Source organism: Lepisosteus platostomus, assembly GCF_059453375.1.
Source record: "Lepisosteus platostomus isolate fLepPlt1 chromosome 5 unlocalized genomic scaffold, fLepPlt1.hap1 SUPER_5_unloc_2, whole genome shotgun sequence".
Classification (NCBI taxonomy): Eukaryota; Metazoa; Chordata; class Actinopteri; order Semionotiformes; family Lepisosteidae; genus Lepisosteus; species Lepisosteus platostomus.
The window spans coordinates 550,464-574,239 of record NW_028291472.1 but is presented as its reverse complement, the minus strand read 5'-3'; the positions used below and the strand labels follow the sequence as shown (position 1 = coordinate 574,239).

General features: G+C 49.4%; 6 non-coding genes and 1 pseudogene across 6 annotated transcripts; 2 read left to right on the top strand and 5 right to left on the bottom strand.

The window, feature by feature from the left end:
* The first annotated feature begins 7,077 nt into the window (after nt 1-7,077).
* LOC148638329 (5S ribosomal RNA) lies at nt 7,078-7,196 on the top strand (annotated as a pseudogene).
* Nucleotides 7,197-13,137: 5,941 nt separating this feature from the next.
* Nucleotides 13,138-13,210, top strand: trnaa-agc (transfer RNA alanine (anticodon AGC)). The gene has a single exon. It is a non-coding gene; the product is annotated as a tRNA-Ala (tRNA).
* Nucleotides 13,211-13,968: 758 nt separating this feature from the next.
* Nucleotides 13,969-14,040, bottom strand: trnap-agg (transfer RNA proline (anticodon AGG)). Its single transcript has one exon. It is a non-coding gene; the product is annotated as a tRNA-Pro (tRNA).
* A 2,116-nt stretch (nt 14,041-16,156) lies between these two features.
* On the bottom strand, nt 16,157-16,228 carry trnap-agg (transfer RNA proline (anticodon AGG)). The gene has a single exon. It is a non-coding gene; the product is annotated as a tRNA-Pro (tRNA).
* Nucleotides 16,229-18,345: 2,117 nt separating this feature from the next.
* Nucleotides 18,346-18,417, bottom strand: trnap-agg (transfer RNA proline (anticodon AGG)). Its single transcript has one exon. It is a non-coding gene; the product is annotated as a tRNA-Pro (tRNA).
* A 2,117-nt stretch (nt 18,418-20,534) lies between these two features.
* trnap-agg (transfer RNA proline (anticodon AGG)) lies at nt 20,535-20,606 on the bottom strand. The gene has a single exon. It is a non-coding gene; the product is annotated as a tRNA-Pro (tRNA).
* Nucleotides 20,607-22,715: 2,109 nt separating this feature from the next.
* trnap-agg (transfer RNA proline (anticodon AGG)) lies at nt 22,716-22,787 on the bottom strand. The gene has a single exon. It is a non-coding gene; the product is annotated as a tRNA-Pro (tRNA).
* Nucleotides 22,788-23,776: the final 989 nt, after the last annotated feature.

Sequence of the window (23,776 nt, the reverse complement as noted above, 5' to 3'; positions counted from 1 at the left end):
AATCCAAAACCGTAAGATATTGACCGGTGGGCTAAAGTACCGCACCCGAAATTAGAAATGCAGCGAACCTGGAGTGCGCTTCAGGAATTAAAATGATTCATGTAGAAGTAAAACAAGAATACAGCACATTGTATTACGAAGAGAAAAATATATTCTCGATGTGTATGTGTGTTTTATGAATTTGTGTGCCGGCATGTATGTGTGTAACTGTGAGTTTTGGTCTACTAAATGACGGTGTGAGTGTGTTTAGCCAGCGGGACTGGCTAGAGACGTAACTAAAGAGACTTGACGAAAATCAACTTAAGGAGATTGGAAAATATAAGAGCGTCTGAAACGTATAAGTACAGTACAGGTGGACGTAAAAGTAGTTAAACAGTTTTTGTATTATTAGAAATTATTATAAATTGTAATTTATACAATTAGTTGCAATAGTGGAAACAATTTTGTTTTATTCGAATGTCTCGAAACCAGACATGCTGAAACGCTGTAGGTTTAGAATCGAGACTGGGGAGAATAACGTCTTGTGAGAAAATCTGTTTACCTAACGATTAGATCCTGTAAATCCCTTGTAGCCTCCCTAAGTCTGTCCCAGTCCAGTGGATAAAAATGTACTGTTAATGGAGTGTTGGTTTCTCTGTTAGGGGATACTGGAGCACTACTGTCCTGCTTGTTTCACTCCTCTGTTCAACAGTGTACTATAGAGCAATGTATATGGGAAGATGGCAGGAGGCCACAGGAGTATTGGGACAGCAAGTTTTACTTGCTGAGTACCAGATTTTAATGGGTGGTTTTATCCCAGATCTATTGGGTTGGACTATGCAGAACAGGGTATCACGTGGCTTCAACTGGCTGTGATCACTCAGTATGTTGATGGTATTCTGAGTGCTTCCCCTGACAAGGAAACCCACAAGTCTGAGTTGCTTCAGCTTTAGAGTGTCTAATAGAAGCAGTTATGATAAGGTCCTTTTGTGTCTAGCATTGTGAAATTTTAACAGGGCCTGGGTGCAATGTTTTTTACAGGGTGAGCACAACTCTTAACAGATCTGCTTAAGGGGGGGAGTGCAGTACAAGGACAAGATTGCCTTGGTTCCCGCAGCAAAAGCCACCTGTAATAATTTGAAACAAGTTCTCTTACAGGTGCTGAGACTGGGGTTTCCTCAGATGGATCAACCATTCCTTTGTATTATTGCAAGTAGCTGACAGAGGCCACCCAAGGAGCCCGCGAGCAGGTCCTGGAGGCGTGGGGACCACCACCTGAAGGAGGGCACAACCTCATCCCAGGAGAGTGGGTGTGGATCAGGAAATTTCCTTCACAGGTTCTCCAGCCCAGGTGGGACGGACCCTACCAGATCCTGTTGACAACCGAGTCTGCGGTTCGAGTGGAAGGAAAAGATCGCTGGATCCACGCGCCACACTGCCGACGAGCCTCATCCCCATTTACAGACTCAGAATGAAATCATTTCTGTTTATAACAATAATTGTTGCTGTAGGACTATGTTCCGCAGGAATTAATGATCATCTCTCCCACAAAGGAGAACATGGAATTAATTCCTTTTTAGGCCTCTCCTATCTGACAGCTAAGAAAACCAACCAAAGTGCCTGCTGGGTGTGTGCCGCATTACCCAAATATGTACAGGGAGGACTTCCTATGGGAGCCATTCCTTGGCGTCTCGAGGAAGTCATAGGCATGATCATTTGGAGGGATAATTTAGGAGATTTTAATATGACAAACTATGGGGGTTGCCATAACACGACTTTAACCTGCAAAACATTACAATATCTACAGGAGCGAGGCTTAGAGCCCACGAGTTTCACAGGCTCTTATGCTCCTAAATATAACAGAAGCCATACACCACCATACCTGACTCTCAATAAGGAACGTGAGGGGAAACGTATGTTTTCAGCACACTAATTGGTGCAACCTTACCATCGCTGCAAATATATCCACCTCTACCTTCCAAATTCCAGGATGGGATCGGCACACCCCACAATTCGGTATAAGCTTCTTATTTTCAGAGGCATGGGGAGCGCCAAACGGAACATCTTTCATTTGTGGAAAACGAGCCTACCCATGGTTGCCAGCCCAGTGGTCTGGCTCATGTTATTTAGGATATGTGGTTCCTCATATCCATGTTCAAATCCACAGCCCCTTCGGACCTAACCACAGACCACAAAGAAAATTGGCTGATTGGGAATATTATTTAGGTATAATATTTCCACAAGCCGGCATGAACTTTCTGAGTCGAGAGTTAATTGAAATGGCCTCGACTTTAGAAGAATTAGCAAAGTCTACCTCATCTAGTCTGAAGGCTGTTAATGATGAGATGGTAGCCCTCAGAACAGTGGCCATGCAGGCCCGACTAGCTTTAGATTATGTACTGGCGGCCCAAGGAGGAACTTGTGCAGTAATTGGCACTGAATGCTGCACATATATTCCTGATAATTCTGAGCACATCTCAGATCTGGCCCAACACATTTACAATGAGGGACAGAAATATCAGGACTATTATACTGAAAATTGGGGAATTGGGCCTTGGGTAAAGTCTGTGTTTGGGGCCTGGGGTGGAACCTTTTTATAGTGTTTATCTGTAGGAGTAGTATTGTTTATATGTATAATTGTAATCATCACATTCACAAAAACATGTATCACATCTTGCTATAACCGTGGAACGTACAATGACATGGCAATACATACCTGTTCGCCAAGAAAGGAAAGATCTGCCCTGACATTGTATGTATAAAAATAGGCTACACTGACGTATGCCATATTTTATAAGGGGGGAATGAAGAAAGATGTGAAGACGGGGGTTTGAATTTAATCCTTTCTGTAGGGGGTTTAGACTTCTAAGTCACAAGCTGGGGTTTATGGCAGGAAAGGGGGTTAACTGATAAGGATTGCAGATGCAAGCTAGGAACCCCCCTGGGTGTAATGTTAAACTAGGAACCCCCCTGGGTGTAATGTTAAACTGACCATTTGCCCAGAACATCGTAAACTGGCCAAATACCATGAACCCCCCTCTTTACCATCAGACCGAGTGACGTCAGAAACGGAGAAGAAAACACTATATAACCCAAAAGTTTGTAACAGTACGTGGAACAATACTTCGGTTTTGTTGTTTCTTGCGGGAAACAAGACTTCGGCTTTATTGTTCCTTGCATGCAATAAACTCATCTGTTTCACTTCATCTCGGGATCAAGAACCTTATTTCTTCTGTTACAACAGAGGGAATACAGTCCAGGGCCAGTGTCTGCAAGAAAGATTGTTTCAAAACATCAAAAACGGTTTCTGCTGCAGGGGTCAAGGCAATTTTGTCTTTAGACTGCACTACCCCCCTTAAACCAATACGTCACTGGACAAGCTCGTTCTGAGAAGGCATTCACCCTGGCTTTATCATGTAGTTGGTTTTATACTCCTTTTTTTCCTCTTTAGATCCAATACTTGGAGTAGCCCGGCCTTATGGATTCCCTCATTCGGTAAAACAATCACAATATCACATAACTCTATTGAGTTAGTTTACATAAATGCTATTTCATGCAGTAATTCCTTATAAAATGCTGCAGTCTGGGCCTAAAATAGGTCTGGGGTGTCCCCCACCCACATCAGTAGTTGAAACTGTACATCTTTTCCCAAGCAGACTGTGACAGCTTATATTTGCTTTAAACACAACCCTTGCACCCCTTCTCCTGTAGCCTCCTGTGACCCGTTAGAAAACTTTATATCACATCTTTATGCTGTTTTAGTCTAAAAACAGGACAGCTGTGCTCCTGTGTCCCCCAGTTACTGCACACTGTAAGATTATTTCACTTTTATTTAAATCCTGAGATAAATTTAGGAAGGCTACAGAGGGGTTTACTAGATTAAAACTGTTAGTTCACGCACGGCTCTCGTTTCAGCTTCTGACATGTTCTTTAATTGTGAAATCAAGCCTCTTTCTTACAATTTCTCCAAAAAACACCTTTTTTTTTAGTAACTGCACACCAGCTTATTAGTAGTTTTGTCTTTGGGGTTTTATATCTCGGTATAACATTAAAGTCGCACAATAATTTAGACAAACTGGCGGCTCCCTTTTCTCCTCCTTGGGAGTCTTTTTACCTCCCATTTGCAGCGCTCGCACTTCTGCATGCATGCTTCGCGAGTTATTAAATCAAATCTGTCTCCGCTGTCCGTAATATCAGGAAAGCATAGTTGTACATTCTTGGCAACATCAGGTTTTAACCCACTCAAGTAAATTTGTTTTATTACTGTGGAAGTATCTTCATTCACTTCCTTCTCATCGGCTAACCCCGAGTATACTATCCATAAAGCTATAAACCTTTCTGTAAAATCTGAAAACATCCTCACTTCCTTCTGCTGACATGCTGTTACTTTTCTCTAATCAGTTTTCGGTGGGTAATGCTCTTTCAAAAATCTCCACACTAATTCCCATCCTTCTCCCAGATTCTCTCTTAAGGCGTTCTATTTCTTCTTTTGCTGTTTCTTTTTCTGCATATATAACTTCGTTTCGTTCAGCCATTGCTTTTAGCTTTTCCATCAGGGATTTTTGCGTCTCATCTATGATATTCTGTTGAATTCTCAAATATTCCTCTATTGTTTATTTTTATCCAAATATTCATACACTTTTCTACATTCCTGTTCAGCCTAAATTCCGTCTGACAGTCAATATTTCTTTTAAGTTTCACTTTGGATTAATCAAACTTTTTTTCTTCACACCAAACCATTTTCACGTCTCCCACGCGCCCCGCGGAACCCCCCAGTCGAGACAAACTGACGAACTATCACAATTCGGGAACACGGACCAGGTTCCAAATCCTGGCTTTAAACACGCAGTTGAATCGAGTTACCATTTTCGGCTCTTCTGCGAGTACAGTTCTAGTTACTACCTTCAGCCGTACTGCAGTCGTGTACCAGGATGCAACACCTGGATTGTTTCGCACGGGCAGGGCGAGACGCTATTCCTTTTTTTCTACCCCACCTTCACAATACAGGCATCTAAAAACACATACACCATTAACTCATTTTTCTGTTGTACTCGCTTCAGCTTCAGGAAAACCCTGAACCCACCACAGCAACATGGAGAGGACAAGGGACTTTTTAGAAAAGAGGAGTCCTTACCTCTTTTTAGAAGCGGCCGCCTAACTTTTCCTCTCCATGTCCGTGTGGTTTAATTTAGATGGATACTTCTTCATCATTTGGGTCACGTATCCGCCAATCTGCCTCCTCCTTTTTAGAGGACGTTGTAAACCTTTAGGAACAATATAATCTAGCAACAAGGTTATGTCACTGTAATTAGGCTTAAGACAATCAAGAACAAGGCTTGCCTTTCTTCGAAATTCTTTACGGTCATCAGGCAATTTAGGAAAAGACTTAACTAATGCAAATAATTCACTAGGAGACCAATGTCAATGTACATATGCTGGAGTTCCTTTTGGACCTGTAAAAGTGCACATTAGCATTTCACGAACAAGTGAAAAGGCTTTGGCTCCGGACCGCTTTCTAGTTTCTGTGGAGACTTTTTCTTTTTAGAAGGCATGGCCATGACTTTAGCTGCAGCTTGCTGTTCTTTAGTTTCAAGACTAGTCTTTTTTGAAGCTTCCCATTATTTCTGTGATTCCTCTTTCCATTACATAAGTTTTCCAATTCACTTTCTTTCCTTTCTTCTCCTTCTCTTCTAAGTTTCCCCTTCTTCAGGAAACTTCTTTTTCCTAATTCAACTTTCCTCTGTCCATTCTGATTCACTTACAAAGATCCTTCATAGTTATGGGCCCCTAATTATCATATATAAATTATGTGCAAGTTCCCTTACACCTATTACCCTAGCTTTACAGTTCATGAACATAAAACATTTTTTTTACTCTAACCCAGGCTATAATTGTTTCTCTGAATTTGTCGTACATGTACTTTTGCTGGACTGCTCGGTCCCATTTTCATCTTTGAATTTTAATTTCCCATTTTTACCGATCGGTGCCTTACTTAGAACCTTATCACATCAACTACTCCGCAGAGCAAAAACCACACGTCTGTGTTAAGATAAGTTCTTTATATGAGTCCCAGACTCATCAAACCCGCGTGAGAACACCCCTGTGGCTCGCTTCTCAAACTATTAATTTTTATGGATCACTTACTGGCGTCAGACAGCTGCCAATTCTCCAGACGCGTCTCTGGAAGGATAAACAATTTATCCTCCGAGGTTCGTCCAATTTTGCTAAAATTGTCAGGGTCCGGATGGAGTTTCAGCAGCCGTTCGCGTTCAGGTTTCTGATCCCGGACGAGCCCCCAAATTGTCATGGAACTATCAAGGAAGCCACAAGAGAGAGTTCTCACCTGAGTAAGGTCTTTATTTCAATATTGCAAGCCCTGCTGCCACTTAGCAAAGTGCAACCAGAGACTCAATTTGTTACAAGCAATACAGGGTTTTTAAAACCCTGCGCTGTAAAAAAGCTCAGCGCTTTGTCCCTTCTAAAAGTTCCCCTTTCCCTAAGAGAAAACAGATTACATCAAAAAGCGAGAGAAGAAGCACTAGATTTGTTATTCAAAGCTAATCAGTTACTTTCAGCTAATTCTAACGACCCAGACAGCATATATTGTTTTGGTACATTGTCTTCTAAAGTAACCTAAACAGTGTACTTTGTTGATGCACTGTTTTCTAAAATTCTGCACGTACTGTAGCACAGCATTTACATCCTTGAAATATATTATATTAAAGCACCAATATATTTCTTGCAAAGCTCTCTACGTTTTAAGAAACAATTTACTTATTAGATTTCCACTTCAAGACTTGTTCGGCTGGCGTTCGGGGAGTCGCGTTTTTCAGAATTGTATTGAGATCGTTTTCCACCGAGCTCAGATGTCAAAGCAGCTCTCCACAGCGATCCTCTATAGCGCCCTTTCTCCCGCAGCTCCGTCCTCATTGGAAGGAAGCAAGAGTGAAAGGCTGAAGTGAAACAGAGCGGGGACGAAGGCAGTGAAGAGAGAGAATGTGGGAAGAAGAGAAAAACGCAAGGGAAAAAAAGCAGCGTCATAAAAGAGGTGACGGAGCTGTCCTCTCAATAAGAAGGGTGCAGGCAAGCCTTGCTCTCGCTTACGGCCACAACCCCTTGAGCACACCTGATCTTGTCTGATCTCGGAAGCTAAACAGGGATGGGCCTGGTTAGTACTTGGATGAGAGACGTCCTTGGAATACCAGGTGCTGTAAGCTTTTAAGCGTAGGAGGCGCCCTATCCCCGCTCGCTCGCTCATTCCCTTGTTCACACGTGCAGTGCGGCTTGTCCGTCTGTTTATTTGTCAGCTTTGGCGAGACACGGGTGCTTGTGTATTAGCGTGAGCATTTTTTATTCTATTCTCAGTGAAGAGAGAGAACGTGGAAGAAGAGAAAAACGCAAGGGAAAAAAAGCAGCGTCGTAAAAGAGGTGACGGAGTTGTCCTCTCTATAAGAAGGAGAAGAAGAAGAGGAACAGAGGATTTGTTTGTCTTAAGTAAGACTTTGATTTTTGTGGTTTTTGGTTGATTTTTGAAGCCCTCCCCTTCAGCCTAGCTCTGTTTGGGGAGGGGAGAGACTTTTGGGGTTTTTTTGTTGCTTTTTTGTTGCTTTCTGAGTCCTGTTTGTGTTTTAATGGAAGGAAAAAACATGGAGGCAGAGAATGTTATTGTAGTGGAGGAGGAGAGTGGTGTAGGAAAGAGAAGGATGAGGAATTCGGACCGACTCCCCCGGCGGGTTTTTGCAAGGGTGCATAATTTTGTGGTGGATGTGAGCGGTGTGGAGAAACCGTGGCGTGGAGATAATAACGGGTGCTATTATCGCAGCGGTGCACGGCGTCTGTGGGGAGGGCTCTCTTTTTGCCTGCCGCCCCCAGACGCCAAAAGAGTTTGAACTGACTCTGGACTCAAAGGAACATGCAGACACGGTGACTGTGGGGCTGGATGTGCAGGCCACACCCTGCTACTGCCGCTGGCTGGAGCGGAAGGAGGTAGTGGTGTCCTTCTTCCACCTCCCGGCATATATCTCAGATTAGACTATCAAGGAGAAGCTGAGTAGCTGAGGGGCGAGAGTGATTTCGGACATCAGGATGCGCCACTACCCCGGGACCACCATTGCTGATGGCACGAGGTTTGTTCGGATTCGCTTTCCCGAGCATGTAGCCTCGTTGCCATACAGCACCCGCTTCGCCACGGCAGAGGGGGGGCAGTACTTCAGGGTCCTCCACGACCAGCAACAAAGGGTGTGTCATGTCTGCCTGGACTCGGGGCACATGGCCAAGGACTGCCCTGAGTTCCTCTGCTATGACTGCAGACAGCCCGGCCACCGCGCCAGGAACTGCACCGCTGCCAAGTGCCTGGACTGCCTCCATGCGCTCATGAGCTGCAACTGCGAGCCGGAGCCGGAAGATCCAGCCGGAGCAGGAGCAGCTGCCCGCAACGCTGAAGGGGTTGAAGATGGACTACGGGTGGCCACTGCAGCTGAGCATGGAGAGTTGCCAGCAGCGGTGCCCCAGGACCCCAGTGAGCCAGCAACGCCCCAGCCGGTGATGGGGGAGAGGCAGAGGGAGGCCTCTCCAATCCTGGGTACAGCGCAGCAGAAAGGAGCCGGGGACCAGCCAGCATCTCCACCAGCAGGGGCGCCCCGTTGCCCTAACAGACCTGCTGCGTCCCACTCTGTGCCGCAAGAGAAGCGGAGGAAGGTTTCTCCACAACAGGCGGCAGTGCAGCGTGGTGCAGCTGAGATCCTACGGACACCACCACCACCAGAGGAGCCTGAGGGGAAGCGCCCGGTTGCCCTGCAGCGGCCACAAGACACTGCCCTGCCTGGTGAGGGAGCCTCTTCAATACTCGGTCAGGCACCGTTGGCAGAGACTGTGGAAGGGGAGTTGGATATGGTCGTGGGAGGAGAGGTAGGGGAAGTGGTGGAAGAAGGAATGGAGGATGGGTGTCTGGAGATGGATGGGGCAGGGACAGAGGAGGGGGAATTACAGGGCATGAAGATGGAGGGGGAAGGAGAGGTGGTGGAGATGGATGGGGTGGAGAGGGAGGAGGGGGAGAGGAGTGGGCGAGCCGGGGTACAACCGCCTGGGCCCTCGAAGGCCGGGATCCAGTGGCACCACGTCAGGCCTCAGCCCAACCTCAATCCCAGTTCAAGAGTTGTCCGCAGACCCATCCTTGATGTCTCTGCGGTGGCGGAGACAGGAGGTGGGGAGGAAGCAGCAAGTGTTGGCAATGAGAATGTGGCAGAAAGGGCGGGGAAACTGTTGTGCGGGCCGGAGAATTAACTTCACTCTTTCCTGGCCATATACGTGATGGCATCTTTCGCCTCTTTAAATGCCAACGGGCTGAGGGACAGAGCAAAGCTCGGGGCAGTGTTAGCTCTGCTGGGGCGGACGGATGTTGTCTGCCTCCAGGAGACCTTCTGGGACGAGGAGTGTGTCCAAGAGGTGCGAGCACAGTGGGACTGGGAGCTGTTTTACAGCAACGCCTCCAGCCTGTGCAGGAGGGGGGTGGCCGTGCTGGTGAGGAGGGGAGTGTACGAGAGCGTAAGGCTCCTGCACCGCGACACGGACGGCCGGCTCCTGCAGGTCTGTCTCGGGTTTCTGGGACAGTCCGTGCTGCTGAGCAACATCTACGCCCCCAATGGGGAAGCTGAGCGGCTCGCCTTCTTCAAGCAGCCAGGGCTGGTCGTCGGAGATTTTAACTGTGCACTGAGTGCGCTCAATGTCGAGGTTGGGATGACCTTTAAGAGCAGCGCTGCTCGCAGCTTCCTGGAGCACAGTGCGGAGGCTCACGGGTTCGTGGATGCGTGGTGTCAGGCTTATGGTGCGCGGAGGGACTTTTTTCGGCGGCAGGTCGTTGAAGGTGTCTTGAGACAGAGCCGGATCGACCTGTTGCTGGGGCACATGAGTCTCTTCCCGTGCCTGAGCCGTATGCGCTATGTGTTCACGACCCTGAGCGACCATGCTGTGCTTCACTTCTCTGTAGCAGGGGCACAGGAGGACCGGGGCCCCGGCCTCTGGTGCTTTAATAAGGCGCTCCTGGGGAGGCTTCATTCTGTCAGGGCATAGAAGACCTTATCCGGCAGCAGCTGCAGTGTCCCCTGTATAGGTCAGAAAAGCTGGTCAGGTGGGATAATCTCAAGTACGGGATCAAAGAGTTCAGTATCTCGTATGGCCTGTCCCAGGGGCGGGAGAAGGCCAGGCGGGAGAGAGAGCTTCAGGCTCGGATCACCTCAGAGCTCGGGCTCCTGGCAGATCACGGCGGGGGCTGCGAGCTCTTGCTGGAGCTGAGGGGTGAGCTGCAAGCCCTGGAGGAGGAGAAGTGGAGAGGAGCCAGGGTGCGCAGCAGAGCCCAGTATCTGGCCGAGGGCGAGAAGAGCACGAGGTTCTTTTTCGGCCTGGAGCAGGAGAGGCAGCGCAGCTCCTTCATTGAGGAGCTGGTGGGAGAGGACGGTGTGCGGCTCCCTGCCCCCGAGGCCGTTAGGAATGAGGTGTTTTCTTTTTATAGTGCCTTGTTCTGGTCCGAAGGGGTGGATGAGCAGCAGACCCGGGCCATGCTGGCTGAAGTGAGTACCCGCCTGTCACAGAGCGATCGTGAGCTCTGTGACAGTGCACTGAGCTTGGAGGAAGTGCTTGAAGCACTTCGGGGCTCGTCTCCTAACAAGAGCCCTGGGTGGGACGGGCTCTCCTCCAAGCTCTACAGACACTTCCAGCAGTCCCTGGGGCCCCTCCTTCTGGAGTTGTTCCAGGAGATTGCCAGGACCGGCGCTCTGACCCCATCTATGAGAAGGGGGGTGATCTCTCTTGTCTACAAAAAGCAGGGGGATCCCTCCCTTTTGAAAAACTTTCGCCCGATCAGCCTGTTGAACACGGACTATAAGATCCTAACTCGTGTTCTCTCCCTCAGGCTCGGGAAGGTTCTGCCCAGGATCCTGTCGCCTTCGCAGACCTACTGCCTCAAGTGGAGAGACATTGCGGACACGGTGTGCTCCATCAGAGATGTTGTGGACCTTATGCGGGAGCAGCCGAGGGGTGGATACATCCTGAAACTGGACCAGGAGAAGGCCTTCGACAGGGTGGAGCATTCCTTCCTGTTTGAGGTCTTGAAGAGCTTTGGCTTTGGCGAGGCCTTCATCTCCAGGGTGAGGCTCGTGTACAAGGGGATCGTGAGCTGTGTCAAGGTGAATGGTTCCCTCACGAGCTTCTTTCCAGTGACCTTGCCTGGGGGCACCGGCACCTCGTTGATATACCAATATGCTGACGACACCACACTGACGTTGGCAGAGGTGGCGGAGATCTCAGCCATTTTGGAGGTGGTGCAGGCCTACTGCGCTGCCTCGGGCGCCAAGGTAAACTTGGAGAAGTCTGAGGTCATGCCGGTGGGGAGGGCAGACCTTGCCCCGCTCTTCGGTTACCCTTTCAGGGTTGAGACGGGTCACCTGAAGGTCCTTGGCATCTACATTAACGCTGATGAGCAGGCCACTGGGCTTCTCCTGTGGAAGGAGAAGCTCATTAAGATGAGGGCCAATTAAATTGGCAGCTCTACGAGGCTGGCATATCCAAGGTCAAGGATCTTTTTATGAAGTAAAGGACGGATTTCTGTCCCACCCAGGCTATTGTCGACGCTGTGCGAGAGGTCGACGACGAGCTGCCTGTCAGTAAGATCCGTCAGGATTATGAGCAGCTCAAACTCGGTCTCCCGGACAGTTGGCTGGAGAAGCTCCATCTACAAGACGGGGCAGCAGGCCCGGCCTGGCCAGAGCTGAGGGTGAAGTGGGGGGACCATGGGGTGGACCTCCTGGGGTGCACCACCAGCATGTTCTACAGGCTGATGGTGGCGAAACGCTTCAGAGTGCCGGTCTCAGAGGTGTTCTGGGGTAAGATCTTCCCCCAGCTCGAGCCAGGGCGTACTTGACGTATCTGCTGGATGGCCTGTTTCGCTCTGTTCGAGGAGCTGTTCTTGACGGGGTGCCCTGGAAAGAGCTGTTCCTCTTTGGGTACCGCGGGTCTGAGGGTTGGGGTTAACGCCATTTTAGTGAACCTCCTCCTCAGCCTAGCGAGGACAGCTGTCTGGGAGAGGAGGAACCTCATGATGTACAATGGCCTGAAGCCAGACCTTGTCAGGCTGTACATTGCCAGGGTGAAGGACTGCTTTTCTCTCAGCCTGGCCTACTGCAGGGCTGAGAGGCAGATGGCAGACTTTCACAGGATCTTCTTAAAAAATAACATCTTTGTGGACCTGCGGGAGGAAGGCCTGTACTTCCGGCTCTGAGATGGGGGTGTCTTTGAACAAAAGACACACACGGCTCCACCCTTTTCCACCCCTGAATAGCATTGGCGAGTTGAATAGCATTCAATTCACATCGAATAGCATTGGCCCCTGAATAGCCCCTGAATAGCATTGGCGAAGCTCAGCACTGGGCCACTGGGCACAATTTCCCACCGTTTCCATAGTGTAGTGGTTATCACGTTAGCTTCACACGTGGAATGTCCCCAGTTCAAAACAAAGCAGCTTTTTTTGTTACCACGCACACTGTTTGGGGATTCGCCTAGCGCTGTGATCGAACAGACCCACTCACCTCTTAGTGTGGCGGGATCTGCACAGTGCATGTCGCAGTGCTTTCTGCTTTCACTTCAATGTGCTTCCTGATGTCGAGTCGTGTGCTGTGCAGAGGCTCTGAAAGTGAGAGCAATGAAAAAGTGCACAGCGCTGTGAAAGAAAACACAGAGAAGTGAAAGGCAGTCCATTCTCTAAGACCGGGGTAAAATTAGCTTGAAGTTCGAAAACGATTTTGGCACGCCTGTAGTGCTTCCGCGAAATTCCGCGAGTTACAAAAACACTTGATTTGTGTATAAAATGCATTGTGAATGCTTTCTCAGCATTCACTTTGTCATTTTTATGACTTTTTTTTACCACGCTCAAATATTGTTTTGTCCATATCTTCACAATGGAAGCACAGAACGTCTTCAAACCAAATGCATTTTAAAGACCACAACTTGTGGAAATTTCCAAATTCTCTACATCAAACTTTCAGTGAGCTAATTTCGTTTTTCATCGATGCGTAATTACGCACTAACTGGAACCCGGGGGACCGCTGTGTGCACATGTTCAAAATGCGACAAATACTGTAAGACATGATGCCAAGAAGCATGAAGCGAGGGGGATTAGCTCAAATGGTAGAGCGCTTGCTTAGCATGCAAGAGGTAGCGGGATCGATGCCCGCATTCTCCAGGTCTGAGTTTGGATCTCCGGAAGCCCGGTGCTCTTGTTTAGCTTCTGCGACTTCTGACAGGTGCTCCTCCGTTGCGGAGAGAATGTCCTTCAGTTGTCAAGCGTTGAAGGGCCACACCTCCTTCCCAACCTCAGTCTGCACTGAGTGCGTCTCCGGCATTTTCTCGTCCAATTTGTCAGCTTAGCAAGTGAAAAGTATATCCGAGTGAAAACAGTGCTGATAATACTCTCACGAATTGTTAGAAGACGTGCTTTTGATCATCGATTGCTTAACAATCACATTCGTTCGACTTGAGCCATCAAGCTCGTAGTTTTCCTTCAAATCTTGAAAGCTCTCCGTGAGAACATCATAGGCTGCAGGACGCCCCGTAACTTGATTACTTCAACAGAAAGAAGAGCAGACAGCTCGACAAATATGTGAGGCGCAGAGAGCGCAAGGCGAGCCGCACACGTTTCGGTGGCTGAGAGAGGGCAGTTTTTGCTTCTGCATTTCCCAAGTAAGGACGCATGACAACAAGCGATCGCGGTGCTCATCTACGACACAGTGGTGATGAGTTTTCAGTACGTGTTCTTTTGAACGAGCAATGAGGTTGCCGCCTTGGACAGCTGACTGCACGCTCTCATTGTGCCACGTGATGAGAATTCACCAGGCTCGTTCAGTCATTAGTCACATTCCATCGTTTGCCATAAGCAGACGCTGCGAAGTGATGTGGATATCAGTTCCCAGTCTTGTGGAAGAGGAGGAAAAGAGCACACGAGGGCTCGTCCGGGAGTTGAACCCGGGACCTCTCGCACCCTAAGCGAGAATCATACCACTAGACCAACGAGCCACAGCAGCACTTTCCATTTCAATCTGTCAGCGAGCTTGAGGATGGGGAGAGGCGCCATTCGCTCGTCCAGTCAGACCTTCATCAATAAGTCAAGAAAGCTGCAATTACACGACTGCCTTGCAGACGAAGGGCAGTGAACTGTGCCCGGTAAGAGGGGAACAAGCGGCACTAGGTGACGCCGAGGCATAAGTCCCAGCGAGGGGGGTTGGCTTGTATGGTACAGCGCTTGCTTTGCATGTGGGAGATAGCAGGATCAATTCCCGCATCCTCCAGGTGTGTGCTTAGAGCTTGATGTGCCGAAAGGTGTCCTTTAGCCTGTGGTCCCGCCTTACATGGCGAGAATCGTGCAGCTGTCAAGCGTTTCGCAGCCACGCCCCCTTTTCATCTTCTCTCTGGCTTAAGCGTCACTCCGCCCCTCTCTCTTGACATTTCATGTCAGCATGTCAGAAGTCCGAGTGACATTTTTAATGGCTGAGTGAGGGCACGATGCTGAAGCAGAGAGGCCACTTCAGCCACAGAGACTTGTGCTAGGTGAGATCTGAAAGACGGACTCGCAACAGAAACAGACCAAAAATGTATCGGTGAGATCAAAAGGCAAATGCAACATTCAGCAGAGGGCGTCTAAAGATTAGGGAACGGGCGACTGAAATCCATGTGAGGCAAACTTTCCGGTGTGTGTACTGCAGCTGGGCTTGTTGGCGTAATTGGTAGTGCGTCAGTCTCGTCATCTGAAGGGCCTGAGTTTGATCCTCACACGGGGCAGGGCTGCTTCCTCTCTTGCTCTTTTCAAACACTTGCGGCAACTGTTCGCTCATAACCACGTTTGGAATGCGTGACCTTTACACGGGCGAGAAGCAACGCCGCATCCCTTTTCTAAAGAACATTCACATTCAGAAATAAGTCAAGAAATTTGCCATTACTTTCGCTCGCACTGCTGTCAGCCTGCCCATGTTGCCAAAGAAAGATTCACTCGGCGTCAACATGACAGAACAGCGATCACTTGAAAACAATGTTCCACACTCCGTAAGCAAGAACTTCAGTGTTTGCAGTCACCCGATATGCCGATAGTCAAAGGAGCGCAAAACACGAAGCGTCAAAAGACAAGATGAGTTGATGGAAAGAGCGTTGAATTGATGAGCACAAAAGTTCAGCTCGTACAATAGGCAACGAAGGTCTCAGCGTCGTCATCGCACTTGAAAGGACTGCCTTGCAGACCAAGGGCAGTGGGCGGTGCCCGGTAAGAGGGGCAGAGGCGGTAAGACATGATGCCGAGACGCATGAAGCGAGGGGGATTAGCTCAAATGGTAGAGCGCTCGCTTAGCATGCAAGAGGTAGCGGGATCGATGCCCGCATCCTCCAGGTCTGAGTTTGGATCTCCAGAAGCCCGGTGCTCTTGTTTAGCTTCTGCGACTTCTGACAGGTGCTCCTCCGTTGCGGAGAGAATGTCCTTCAGTTGTCAAGCGTTGAAGGGCCACACCTCCTTCCCAACCTCAGTCTGCACTGAGTGCGTCTCCGGCATTTTCTCGTCCAATTTGTCAGCTTAGCAAGTGAAAAGTATATCCGAGTGAAAACAGTGCTGATAATACTCTCACGAATTGTTAGAAGACGTGCTTTTGATCATCGATTGCTTAACAATCACATTCGTTCGACTTGAGCCATCAAGCTCGTAGTTTTCCTTCAAATCTTGAAAGCTCTCAGTGAGAACATCATAGGCTGCAGGACGCCCCGTAACTTGATTACTTCAACAGAAAGAAGAGCAGACAGCTCGACAAATATGTGAGGCGCAGAGAGCGCAAGGCGAGCCGCACACGTTTCGGTGGCTGAGAGAGGGCAGTTTTTCTTCTGCATTTCCCAAGTAAGGACGCATGACAACAAGCGATCGCGGTGCTCATCTACGACACAGTGGTGATGAGTTTTCAGTACGTGTTCTTTTGAACGAGCAATGAGGTTGCCGCCTTGGACAGCTGACTGCACGCTCTCATTGTGCCACGTGATGAGAATTCACCAGGCTCGTTCAGTCATTAGTCACATTCCATCGTTTGCCATAAGCAGACGCTGCGAAGTGATGTGGATATCAGTTCCCAGTCTTGTGGAAGAGGAGGAAAAGAGCACACGAGGGCTCGTCCGGGAGTTGAACCCGGGACCTCTCGCACCCTAAGCGAGAATCATACCACTAGACCAACGAGCCACAGCAACACTTTCCATTTCAATCTGTCAGCGAGCTTGAGGATGGGGAGAGGCGCCATTCGCTCGTCCAGTCAGACCTTCATCAATAAGTCAAGAAAGCTGCAATTACACGACTGCCTTGCAGACGAAGGGCAGTGAACTGTGCCCGGTAAGAGGGGAACAAGCGGAACTAGGTGACGCCGAGGCATAAGTCCCAGCAAGGGGGGTTGGCTTGTATGGTACAGCGCTTGCTTTGCATGTGGGAGATAGCAGGATCATTTCCCGCATCCTCCAGGTTTGTGCTTAGAGCTTGATGTGCCGAAAGGTGTCCTTTAGCCTGTGGTCCCGCCTTACATGGAGAGCATCGTGCAGCTGTCAAGCGTTTCGCAGCCACGCCCCCTTTTCATCTTCTCTCTGGCTTAAGCGTCACTCCGCCCCTCTCTCTTGACATTTCATGTCAGCATGTCAGAAGTCCGAGTGACATTTTTAATGGCTGAGTGAGGGCACGATGCTGAAGCAGAGAGGCCACTTCAGCCACAGAGACTTGTGCTAGGTGAGATCTGAAAGACGGACTCGCAACAGAAACAGACCAAAAATGTATCGGTGAGATCAAAAGGCAAATGCAATATTCAGCAGAGGGCGTCTAAAGATTAGGGAACGGGCGACTGAAATCCATGTGAGGCAAACTTTCCGGTGTGTGTACTGCAGCTGGGCTTGTTGGCGTAATTGGTAGTGCGTCAGTCTCGTCATCTGAAGGGCCTGAGTTTGATCCTCACACGGGGCAGGGCTGCTTCCTCTCTTGCTCTTTTCAAACACTTGCGGCAACTGTTCGCTCATAACCACGTCTGGAATGCGTGACCTTTACACGGGCGAGAAGCAACGCCGCATCCCTTTTCTAAAGAACATTCACATTCAGAAATAAGTCAAGAAATTTGCCATTACTTTCGCTCGCACTGCTGTCAGCCTGCCCATGTTGCCAAAGAAAGATTCACTCGGCGTCAACATGACAGAACAGCGATCACTTGAAAACAATGTTCCACACTTCGTAAGCAAGAACTTCAGTGTTTGCAGTCACCCGATATGCCGATAGTCAAAGGAGCGCAAAACACGAAGCGTCAAAAGACAAGATGAGTTGATGGAAAGAGCGTTGAATTGATGAGCACAAAAGTTCAGCGCGTACAATAGGCAACGAAGGTCTCAGCGTCGTCATCGCACTTGAAAGGACTGCCTTGCAGACCAAGGGCAGTGGGCGGTGCCCGGTAAGAGGGGCAGAGGCGGTAAGACATGATGCCGAGACGCATGAAGCGAGGGGGATTAGCTCAAATGGTAGAGCGCTCGCTTAGCATGCAAGAGGTAGCGGGATCGATGCCCGCATCCTCCAGGTCTGAGTTTGGATCTCCGGAAGCCCGGTGCTCTTGTTTAGCTTCTGCGACTTCTGACAGGTGCTCCTCCGTTGCGGAGAGAATGTCCTTCAATTGTCAAGCGTTGAAGGGCCACACCTCCTTCCCAACCTCAGTCTGCACTGAGTGCGTCTCCGGCATTTTCTCGTCCAATTTGTCAGCTTAGCAAGTGAAAAGTATATCCGAGTGAAAACAGTGCTGATAATACTCTCACGAATTGTTAGAAGACGTGCTTTTGATCATCGATTGCTTAACAATCACATTCGTTCGACTTGAGCCATCAAGCTCGTAGTTTTCCTTCAAATCTTGAAAGCTCTCAGTGAGAACATCATAGGCTGCAGGACGCCCCGTAACTTGATTACTTCAACAGAAAGAAGAGCAGACAGCTCGACAAATATGTGAGGCGCAGAGAGCGCAAGGCGAGCCGCACACGTTTCGGTGGCTGAGAGAGGGCAGTTTTTGCTTCTGCATTTCCCAAGTAAGGACGCATGACAACAAGCGATCGCGGTGCTCATCTACGACACAGTGGTGATGAGTTTTCAGTACGTGTTCTTTTGAACGAGCAATGAGGTTGCCGCCTTGGACAGCTGACTGCACGCTCTCATTGTGCCACGTGATGAGAATTCACCAGGCTCGTTCAGTCATTAGTCACATTTCATCGTTTGCCATAAGCAGACGCTGCGAAGTGATGTGGATATCAGTTCCCAGTCTTGTGGAAGAGGAGGAAAAGAGCACACGAGGGCTCGTCCGGGAGTTGAACCCGGGACCTCTCGCACCCTAAGCGAGAATCATACCACTAGACCAACGAGCCACAGCAGCACTTTCCATTTCAATCTGTCAGTGAGCTTGAGGATGGGGAGAGGCGCCATTCGCTCGTCCAGTCAGACCTTCATCAATAAGTCAAGAAAGCTGCAATTACACGACTGCCTTGCAGACGAAGGGCAGTGAACTGTGCCCGGTAAGAGGGGAACAAGCGGCACTAGGTGACGCCGAGGCATAAGTCCCAGCGAGGGGGGTTGGCTTGTATGGTACAGCGCTTGCTTTGCATGTGGGAGATAGCAGGATCAATTCCCGCATCCTCCAGGTGTGTGCTTAGAGCTTGATGTGCCGAAAGGTGTCCTTTAGCCTGTGGTCCCGCCTTACATGGAGAGCATCGTGCAGCTGTCAAGCGTTTCGCAGCCACGCCCCCTTTTCATCTTCTCTCTGGCTTAAGCGTCACTCCGCCCCTCTCTCTTGACATTTCATGTCAGCATGTCAGAAGTCCGAGTGACATTTTTAATGGCTGAGTGAGGGCACGATGCTGAAGCAGAGAGGCCACTTCAGCCACAGAGACTTGTGCTAGGTGAGATCTGAAAGACGGACTCGCAACAGAAACAGACCAAAAATGTATCGGTGAGATCAAAAGGCAAATGCAACATTCAGCAGAGGGCGTCTAAAGATTAGGGAACGGGCGACTGAAATCCATGTGAGGCAAACTTTCCGGTGTGTGTACTGCAGCTGGGCTTGTTGGCATAATTGGTAGTGCGTCAGTCTCGTCATCTGAAAGGCCTGAGTTTGATCCTCACACGGGGCAGGGCTGCTTCCTCTCTTGCTCTTTTCAAACACTTGCGGCAACTGTTCGCTCATAACCACGTCTGGAATGCGTGACCTTTACACGGGCGAGAAGCAACGCCGCATCCCTTTTCTAAAGAACATTCACATTCAGAAATAAGTCAAGAAATTTGCCATTACTTTCGCTCGCACTGCTGTCAGCCTGCCCATGTTGCCAAAGAAAGATTCACTCGGCGTCAACATGACAGAACAGCGATCACTTGAAAACAATGTTCCACACTCCGTAAGCAAGAACTTCAGTGTTTGCAGTCACCCGATATGCCGATAGTCAAAGGAGCGCAAAACACGAAGCGTCAAAAGACAAGATGAGTTGATGGAAAGAGCGTTGAATTGATGAGCACAAAAGTTCAGCTCGTACAATAGGCAACGAAGGTCTCAGCGTCGTCATCGCACTTGAAAGGACTGCCTTGCAGACCAAGGGCAGTGGGCGGTGCCCGGTAAGAGGGGCAGAGGCGGTAAGACATGATGCCGAGAAGCATGAAGCGAGGGGGATTAGCTCAAATTGTAGAGCGCTCGCTTAGCATGCAAGAGGTAGCGGGATCGATGCCCGCATCCTCCAGGTCTGAGTTTGGATCTCCGGAAGCCTGGTGCTCTTGTTTAGCTTCTGCGACTTCTGACAGGTGCTCCTCCGTTGCGGAGAGAATGTCCTTCAGTTGTCAAGCGTTGAAGGGCCACACCTCCTTCCCAACCTCAGTCTGCACTGAGTGCGTCTCCGGCATTTTCTCGTCCAATTTGTCAGCTTAGCAAGTGAAAAGTATATCCGAGTGAAAACAGTGCTGATAATACTCTCACGAATTGTTAGAAGACGTGCTTTTGATCATTGATTGCTTAACAATCACATTCGTTCGACTTGAGCCATCAAGCTCGTAGTTTTCCTTCAAATCTTGAAAGCTCTCAGTGAGAACATCATAGGCTGCAGGACGCCCCGTAACTTGATTACTTCAACAGAAAGAAGAGCAGACAGCTCGACAAATATGTGAGGCGCAGAGAGCGCAAGGCGAGCCGCACACGTTTCGGTGGCTGAGAGAGGGCAGTTTTTGCTTCTGCATTTCCCAAGTAAGGACGCATGACAACAAGCGATCGCGGTGCTCATCTACGACACAGTGGTGATGAGTTTTCAGTACGTGTTCTTTTGAACGAGCAATGAGGTTGCCGCCTTGGACAGCTGACTGCACGCTCTCATTGTGCCACGTGATGAGAATTCACCAGGCTCGTTCAGTCATTAGTCACATTCCATCGTTTGCCATAAGCAGACGCTGCGAAGTGATGTGGATATCAGTTCCCAGTCTTGTGGAAGAGGAGGAAAAGAGCACACGAGGGCTCGTCCGGGAGTTGAACCCGGGACCTCTCGCACCCTAAGCGAGAATCATACCACTAGACCAACGAGCCACAGCAGCACTTTCCATTTCAATCTGTCAGCGAGCTTGAGGATGGGGAGAGGCGCCATTCGCTCGTCCTGTCAGACCTTCATCAATAAGTCAAGAAAGCTGCAATTACACGACTGCCTTGCAGACGAAGGGCAGTGAACTGTGCCCGGTAAGAGGGGAACAAGCGGCACTAGGTGACGCCGAGGCATAAGTCCCAGCGAGGGGGGTTGGCTTGTATGGTACAGCGCTTGCTTTGCATGTGGGAGATAGCAGGATCAATTCCCGCATCCTCCAGGTGTGTGCTTAGAGCTTGATGTGCCGAAAGGTGTCCTTTAGCCTGTGGTCCCGCCTTACATGGAGAGCATCGTGCAGCTGTCAAGCGTTTCGCAGCCACGCCCCCTTTTCATCTTCTCTCTGGCTTTAGCGTCACTCCGCCCCTCTCTCTTGACATTTCATGTCAGCATGTCAGAAGTCCGAGTGACATTTTTAATGGCTGAGTGAGGGCACGATGCTGAAGCAGAGAGGCCACTTCAGCCACAGAGACTTGTGCTAGGTGAGATCTGAAAGACGGACTCGCAACAGAAACAGACCAAAAATGTATCGGTGAGATCAAAAGGCAAATGCAACATTCAGCAGAGGGCGTCTAAAGATTAGGGAACGGGCGACTGAAATCCATGTGAGGCAATCTTTCCGGTGTGTGTTCTGCAGCTGGGCTTGTTGGCGTAATTGGTAGTGCGTCAGTCTTGTCATCTGAAGGGCCTGAGTTTGATCCTCACACGGGGCAGGGCCGCTTGCTCTTTTCAAACACTTGCGGCAACTGTTCGCTCATAACCACGTCTGGAATGCGTGACCTTTACACGGGCGAGAAGCAACGCCGCATCCCTTTTCTAAATAACATTCACATTCAGAAATAAGTCAAGAAATTTGCCATTACTTTCGCTCGCACTGCTGTCAGCCTGCCCATGTTGCCAAAGAAAGATTCACTCGGCGTCAACATGACAGAACAGCGATCACTTGAAAACAATGTTCCACACTCCGTAAGCAAGAACTTCAGTGTTTGCAGTCACCCGATATGCCGATAGTCAAAGGAGCGCAAAACACGAAGCGTCAAAAGACAAGATGAGTTGATGGAAAGAGCGTTGAATTGATGAGCACAAAAGTTCAGCTCGTACAATAGGCAACGAAGGTCTCAGCGTCGTCATCGCACTTGAAAGGACTGCCTTGCAGACCAAGGGCAGTGGGCGGTGCCCGGTAAGAGGGGCAGAGGCGGTAAGACATGATGCTGAGAAGCATGAAGCGAGGGGGGTTAGCTCAAATGGTAGAGCGCTCGCTTAGCATGCAAGAGATAGCGGGATCGATGCCCGCATCCTCCAGGTCTGAGTTTGGATCTCCGGAAGCCCGGTGTTCTTGTTTAGCTTCTGCGACTTCTGACAGGTGCTCCTCCGTTGCGGAGAGAATGTCCTTCAGTTATCAAGCGTTGAAGGGCCACACCTCCTTCCCAACCTCAGTCTGCACTGAGTGCGTCTCCGGCATTTTCTCGTCCAATTTGTCAGCTTAGCAAGTGAAAAGTATATCCGAGTGAAAACAGTGCTGATAATACTCTCACGAATTGTTAGAAGACGTGCTTTTGATCATCGATTGCTTAACAATCACATTCGTTCGACTTGAGCCATCAAGCTCGTAGTTTTCCTTCAAATCATGAAAGCTCTCAGTGAGAACATCATAGGCTGCAGGACGCCCCGTAACTTGATTACTTCAACAGAAAGAAGAGCAGACAGCTCGACAAATATGTGAGGCGCAGAGAGCGCAAGGCGAGCCGCACACGTTTCGGTGGCTGAGAGAGGGCAGTTTTTGCTTCTGCATTTCCCAAGTAAGGACGCATGACAACAAGCGATCGCGGTGCTCATCTACGACACAGTGGTGATGAGTTTTCAGTACGTGTTCTTTTGAACGAGCAATGAGGTTGCCGCCTTGGACAGCTGACTGCACGCTCTCATTGTGCCACGTGATGAGAATTCACCAGGCTCGTTCAGTCATTAGTCACATTTCATCGTTTGCCATAAGCAGACGCTGCGAAGTGATGTGGATATCAGTTCCCAGTCTTGTGGAAGAGGAGGAAAAGAGCACACGAGGGCTCGTCCGGGAGTTGAACCCGGGACCTCTCGCACCCTAAGCGAGAATCATACCACTAGACCAACGAGCCACAGCAGCACTTTCCATTTCAATCTGTCAGTGAGCTTGAGGATGGGGAGAGGCGCCATTCGCTCGTCCAGTCAGACCTTCATCAATAAGTCAAGAAAGCTGCAATTACACGACTGCCTTGCAGACGAAGGGCAGTGAACTGTGCCCAGTAAGAGGGGAACAAGCGGCACTAGGTGACGCCGAGGCATAAGTCCCAGCGAGGGGGGTTGGCTTGTATGGTACAGCGCTTGCTTTGCATGTGGGAGATAGCAGGATCAATTCCTGCATCCTCCAGGTGTGTGCTTAGAGCTTGATGTGCCGAAAGGTGTCCTTTAGCCTGTGGTCCCGCCTTACATGGAGAGCATCGTGCAGCTGTCAAGCGTTTCGCAGCCACGCCCCCTTTTCATCTTCTCTCTGGCTTAAGCGTCACTCCGCCCCTCTCTCTTGACATTTCATGTCAGCATGTCAGAAGTCCGAGTGACATTTTTAATGGCTGAGTGAGGACACGATGCTGAAGCAGAGAGGCCACTTCAGCCACAGAGACTTGTGCTAGGTGAGATCTGAAAGACGGACTCGCAACAGAAACAGACCAAAAATGTATCGGTGAGATCAAAAGGCAAATGCAACATTCAGCAGAGGGCGTCTAAAGATTAGGGAACGGGCGACTGAAATCCATGTGAGGCAAACTTTCCGGTGTGTGTTCTGCAGCTGGGCTTGTTGGCGTAATTGGTAGTGCGTCAGTCTCGTCATCTGAAAGGCCTGAGTTTGATCCTCACACGGGGCAGGGCTGCTTCCTCTCTTGCTCTTTTCAAACACTTGCGGCAACTGTTCGCTCATAACCACGTCTGGAATGCGTGACCTTTACACGGGCGAGAAGCAACGCCGCATCCCTTTTCTAAAGAACATTCACATTCAGAAATAAGTCAAGAAATTTGCCTTTACTTTCGCTCGCACTGCTGTCAGCCTGCCCATGTTGCCAAAGAAAGATTCACTCGGCGTCAACATGACAGA